We start from the raw sequence: 6634 nt of genomic DNA, 5'->3' as shown, positions 1-6634 counted from the left end.
ACCCCTGGTGATAGCAGAGGAGTCTTTCAGGCCAAGGTATTTGTGGTTGTCATCTTATCTCCTGATAAGAAGATAACAGTGTTCTTCCACTGACACTTTAGCTTTAGCGCTGGTAGATTTGCCTATCAAAGGCCAGCAGAAAGATAGAGCAGGGTTAGGTGTTTGTGTATCCTTGGAAAGATAAATGATGACCTTGGTCTTACCTCCACCTGCTTTGTCTTGGACTAAGCAGGTGACACGGCTGATGTCACATCTTCACATCTTGCTTGAAGTAATTTGGAGGGCTCCAACTTCATGGCAGTTATGTTATATTGGGGACACATTGGTCTTGTCCTTTACATTTCATCCGACAAGAGCAGATTGTCTCTGGGGCACAGGACAAGCCACTTCAGACCGGGTCCTTCTCACCTCCTCAAGTATTAGTCAGGGAGCAAAGTTTTATTTGCAGTAAATAATACATTTGTGCTTCTATGCCTTCCCTAGAAGTGAAGAGATCACAGCTGTTTCCTTTTCCCATTTTCCCTTTGTGTTTTGGAGGATTTTTTGGGATGGGGCTCAGAGAGGCCCCCATGGCAGTGGTGTTTGCAGAGCTTGCTCTTGGGAACATTGGCAGGAGAAAGTGTCCAGGAGCTGTTGGTGGCTTACATCTGGCATTGCTCTGTCCTTGCTGGCTCTTTCATGGGGCAACTTTGAAGACGTTTCCCCAAGTCCTCCTCTACCTGCCCAGGGCTTCATGACTTATGATCGGCTGCAGAGCTGGGAGTGCTGGGTTCTGGCGGGCGAGCTGGTTATGGAGCAGCTATGACCTCCTGGTGAGGCAAAAGCACAGAGGTATTAGCAGGGCACAATTAGAGGGTGAAGTGGAGAGGGGGAGAGATTGACTGTGGGCCACTGCTAAATATTTTACCTGTCAAAAAATGACTTTAACCTGCACATTTAGGCTATAAAAATATTTCTACAATCAAGGAAAGATCTGCTATTCACAAGGACAAAGGTAAGGCAGCATCTTCTCCTTGTCTCAGAAAATGAATTTAAAATAAAAATTGTGGAGAATTCAATAGCAGGAGAGAAGGAGAGAAAGAGAGAGAAAACTGTGCCTGTGCATGGTCTTTAGTCCCTGCCCCTCATGCCTCTGCATTGCAATGGGGATATGGTATAGCTCTTTTTTCTAGGAGCAAAATATATGCATCTATGCCTTAAAGCCCAATGAAAAGCTCCCAAAGTCGATGGCAGACTCAAAAGAAATTTTACCTTTAAATCACCTCCTGTGCTGATTCCCTGCCCCCTTCCCAGGCAGGTACCCAACAGTTTCCATCTCACTGTGCACGAGAACACTCATCCTCAACCCCCCCACCCCATGAGAGCCCAACCACCACCGCAGGGGCTGCACCCGACCGGCTGCACCCCAGGTCACCCCCAGGGCTGAGATCTTTGCCTAGCTCCGGCACGGTTCCTCCAGATTTATGCTAAGTAAAACAGAACTGATTTTGGCCCTTTTTCTTATTAGGCCAATAATTCTTTTCCTACACTTTTCAAATCCCGTGCTGTCTGAACGTAGGATACAAATGACTCAACCTATGCATTTCATGTCATTTATGAATCATTAGGCCTCACTTAAGAGGGTTTGCATCACTCCATGCTCATCTTTATAATCCTAGCCTAATTCTGGGCTTTGGCCAAATAGCATTCAGGCTTCACTTCTTTTCCTTTCCTTTCAGTTCTCTACATGTTATTGAGTTATTCAAGCACTTTCCATTGGGATGAATTGGAAATGCACAATGGAAAATGCAGTTTCTCAAAGGAAAAACATACATTTGCTGAAGTTTTTTTGTTTATTTAAAAAATCAACATGCAATATATACTTTTGGCCAGGATATGACTAATTAAAAATAGAACCATGGCTCAAATATTTCAATTTTCTAAAGGTTTTCCTTGAAAACAATGCAACAAAATACTAAACATATTTTACTTGTGACACTAAACACTGCCTCATAAAAAATTGTAAGCTGGACACCTATTCTCATTTAACAGCTAGGGTCTCTGGAGAAGAATTCCTCTTGTACTTTTCATTCATGGTGTATTAGGCTCATAACAGGACTCCAGGATATTTTTGGATATGCTCTTTGGAATGCTGTTATCCCTATTTTTGAAGCAAGCTGGTGCTTCTACAACTCCAGCAAGGAATGCATCACTAAAGACAAATTGGTGTTTAATACTAAACTGATCTGAAAATTTTCAGGGAAATTCAGTAAATCAAACCAAAATATTTTGTGTCATTGGTTTGGGGGTTTTGGAGTTTTGAGGGGTGTGTGTGTTTGTTTGGTTGGGTTTTTTTTTCAAATTTGGAACTAATTGCAATGGAAATATCCAAAATAAAGTGTTCTTTCACTTTGGAGCTTTTTTTTAGGTTTGCTCATCCATAACAAACATCTAATTAAAGTTTTCATTGCAGCAAGGATAAAAACCAGGGGTAGAAATTCCAAATTTAACTTGGTGCTACCTTTTATGATGACAGAAAATGAAGAGCCAGCAAAAACAAGAATTAGAGTGAGACTTTCTTCCCATGTATTGATCACAGTGGGCTCAGACTAGCGATATTTAGAGCAATTCTGGGCAGGTACAAAGAAGGGATCATCACTATTTAGTTTGAGAACAAAAGAAGCACAAAGACATTTCTGCCTAGTGAAAACCAGCATGAAATTTTAAATGTGCCGGGCTTCCATCTCTGTCTTTACAGAGGTTTTGGCATCTCCATCAGAAGTCCATGGTGGTGGGATAAAAAGTCTGACCCACTCCAGTGATTCCTATGAGCTATATAGGACTGCTGTATTTTAAGATGTGCCTAGCCGAATGCTTCTCATTTTCTTCATAGCACCCCGTGACTCCAGGGAAACCCCAAACACCCACATCTTCATAGATCTCATCACCTGGTCCCTTATGTATTACCCAAGGCATACATCCATTTTCCCACTCTGGGAACTATGGTAAAGACAAAAGGCTTCACTATCATCAGTGCTTTTGTGGGTATTTTTATCACCAGTAGGATACATATTGATTTTGAACAAGTCTTGTTTGCCTGAACTCTGGAGCTGGCAGTCTGTGGACATCATTTCAATCTGTTCAGCACTCCCAGGCGTAGGGTGTCCTCTTTTTATTTTTAAGGCATGTAATAAAGTACAAAATTAATTCCCTGTCTGATTTATGCCCAAACCCACCATTCTGTGTTCTTCCAGCTGAGATTTGATTGGATTTCATTAGGTTCTTTCCCATAGAGGCAAATAATTTTCTTCAGGTTTAAGTTTGAGTGTTTCTGGGTTTGTCTGGGGTTTGGGGTTATTTTGTTATTGTTGTTAAATAGCTTAAAAATTCATTCTTATATTTGCCTGTATGGAGCTATTCAAACAAAAATAAAGAACATGCATTTTTAAAGTCAAAAGCATAACTTCTGCATAGATGAAGCTGTTCTATAATTCTTTTCCTTTACTCTTGCTATTTATTGGCTATCCTGTGTCATTAAAAGGTATTGTCATGAGATCCTTTTGGCACATTTATAACAGACCTAGCAAATAATTTACCTACCTAGATTCTTGCAGGCCTGCATTTACTAACAATTCCAGCTTAGCAGATATCATCTAAAAAAAGATAGACTAGACACACCTAGATGGGCTGGCAAATGCCTATCCTACCTGATGCTTCCAGAAGGAAATAAAATATTCCCCCCTGCTCCGTTGATCCTACCTTTGAGAACAGATAGGCTTAACGATATGACTGGGAGCTAGCAAACCCAAGTCCTGCGGGGCCAGATAACAGGGACTTTAATAACACACGTCATGTTGTCAAAGCAATAGCCTGCACCCACCCTTCATTAAACGCGCATGGTCTGACTCCTACTGTCCCTATGCCAGAATGAGTCCTCGCTGCTCTTGATCATGTTACGTCAGCTTAAAAGGAGTCTGAGTGTGGCCCTGACAAGATGTAACAGAAGAAGTGGGAAGCCAAATTAAAAAAGAAAAAAAAAAAGAAGAAGAAACAGTGAGATCAGAGGAGGACAAGCTGGGGAAATAACCAGAGGAGCAATAAGGTGATGGGGAAAAAGCAACACAAGGTGATAACAGAGCTGAATTTAACTCAGACTTAAATGTTTTCCTACATAACAAGACTGAACTGTCCTTGATGTTCATATGGGCTCCACCAGCTAGAGAGAAGTGCCTGAAACATTTTTTAACACTCTGCAGTTCTTTAAGGAGCCAAAAGCAGCGTGCGCCCCAGCTGGGTACGTCCGAGCCAGCAAGTTGCCATTGCCATAGCCCAGCCCATGCGGTGCACGCTTCCGCCTTGCCCGATGCGAGAAGGAATTTCATAGAACTCGACAATTTCCTTAAGGTCTGAGATCACAGCTTGCAACTAATTATAGAAATAAATAACTAGTGACTGGAGCCATCTGTTCTTTATTTGGCAATGCCTTTCTTCTTCATGAAATTAGCACACCTGCAACCTACGCGTCTTCCTGAGGATGGGTCACTCTGCCCTCTAAACCGCAGACGAATTGCTGGAGCACAGGCAACCCTCTGGAGATGTTGCTACTTATCCTCCTTCTCCTCACCCCCAGGGGAAAATAATTAATATGCTCAATTGAGTTTCATTAGTTATTCAGGTTGAGGAAAAGCAGCACCTAGGAGGTCCAGTAGTAAATAGTTATTTATCACCATGGTTTGAAACTCATTATCCCTGCACAGGGTGGAGGGTTTGGCTCCAGCGCTCCGACAGCCAGGCTGCATCCTTACTGGCAGAGCAGGAGCCTCACCGGGTGTTTGCACGACCCGGGGGACACACACGTAGCAAGGAGCAGACTCGGTGATGGGCAGCCCAAGGGGTGAAGCATGGTGGCACAAGGTTACCCCAATATTGACCCCCTCTGCCCCAGGGTGGCCCCGGAGGTCCCACGCTGCTGCAGCCTTCCCACAGCACTCCTCCCCGCACGGGTTTCTCATCTCCCGTCAGAAAGGTGTGAGATGGATGTGACACAAATCCAGACAATTAAACAAGAGTTTTTCCGTGTCTTCAGTGGGGGTAAAATCAGGGTGTAATGTGGCAAATTCTATTTTTCTCTCTCTTTTTCTTCCCCGCTCTCACATTTCCCTTGTTTTAATCTTTCACATTGAGGTGTTCTGTACAACAATGATCATGGGAATGAATTTTAAAAGGATTATTAATTTTACTCTTTCTTTTTTTTTTTTGAGTTTGACTTTTAGCTTAAGTCGAAAATATTTCAGGTCTTTAGAGCCATAATTAGACATATTGTCCTTAACCAAATGCCAGATAATTTGTACGCACTTGAGGTAAATCTTTTGCTGGAAAGGTAGGCAAATATTGAAATATGTAATGAAAATGAAAGGAGGCATGAATAAAAAAAAAAAAAACCTGCACAACTATTTTAAATCTTTTAAATTACTTTCTCTTCTCCTTCTCATTAGTAAATATTTTACTTATTCTTGCATTGAACAAATCGTCCTTTCAGGGCCTCTGTGTGCCTTTCTATCTCATTAACATTCTTTTTTTTTTTATTTTAACAAGTCATAAAGACCTAGTTATTTTTAAAATTCACATCCTATACAAGATCCAGATGCAGGGACCAGAGAGAGAGAGAAATAGCAGTGTGTTAATTCATTCTGGGCAGAGGTTTTTTTTTCTTCCTACCTTTAGATGAGAGGGAGTTTTCTTTTGGCTGAAAACATTCAAAGTAAGTGCAGCACTTTGGGAAATAGCACATAAAGGGACTTTAGCGGGAGGGAGAAATGAAAAAGGATGGAAAAGTCGAGCAGTGACAGAGGTAGTCAGAGAATTTACAAATTATTTTTTCTGACAATGTAGACAGCTCTAGGAGGTTGCCTTCTCTTTCAAGATAAAGTCACTTGTCATTCTGTTAGAAAAAGACAAGGGATGTGTCAGGAGTTACTTGAAATGTAAAGTATTGTTTTTAGCTTCTTTTTCTCTCATTATTGTAGTAGCAAAGTACTCTGTGCTGATGGCGAGGCTGAAATTGCAGCAGGTAAGGAGGGCTGCAGGACCAAGGGGTCTCAGAAATTCCCAGGGCTGGGATAGACCATGGAGAAAAAAGGAACCTGGGGACTCACAGACTTGGGGCAAAGGAGTAGGTTTGTAACAGGAATGAGGGGAAATGGGGATAATCGATAGCTCTGTAATGCTGATCAACTCAAGAACTACTGCAGACATATAGGGCAGCAGGGAGGTAAGGGACAGAGCTCAGCGTCAGGGTTCCCCTAAGGACACGGGTCTGCACAGATAAGGACCCATCAGAAGATGCTCAAACGAAGGCTATCAGTGCATCGACTATTTGCCTATCGAAAGGCCCCAGCCGCTCCCCTGTTGTCTGTCCTCTCTGTCTCCTCCCCCAGGCCTCCAAGACTGGGTTTCTTTAGTGCTCTTCCTGCACTAAAGAGGAATACTCCTCCCAGAAAACTCCTCGGTGAAGTTTCTCCTCTCTTCACCAGTGCTGCTTGGAAGCAGCACATGAATGCAAAGCGCAGCAGTCACAAGACAGCATCGCTCTGTATAGCAGTTTGCTCTGTATAGCAGTTTTTTCTTCCCACGTTCCCTGACCATTTCAGAGTAA

The sequence above is a fragment of the Aquila chrysaetos genome, chromosome 24 (genome assembly GCF_900496995.4).
Source record: "Aquila chrysaetos chrysaetos chromosome 24, bAquChr1.4, whole genome shotgun sequence".
NCBI classification, from domain to species: Eukaryota; Metazoa; Chordata; class Aves; order Accipitriformes; family Accipitridae; genus Aquila; species Aquila chrysaetos.
The sequence above is the reverse complement of the archived record's forward strand: the minus strand, read 5'-3'. Positions refer to the sequence as shown.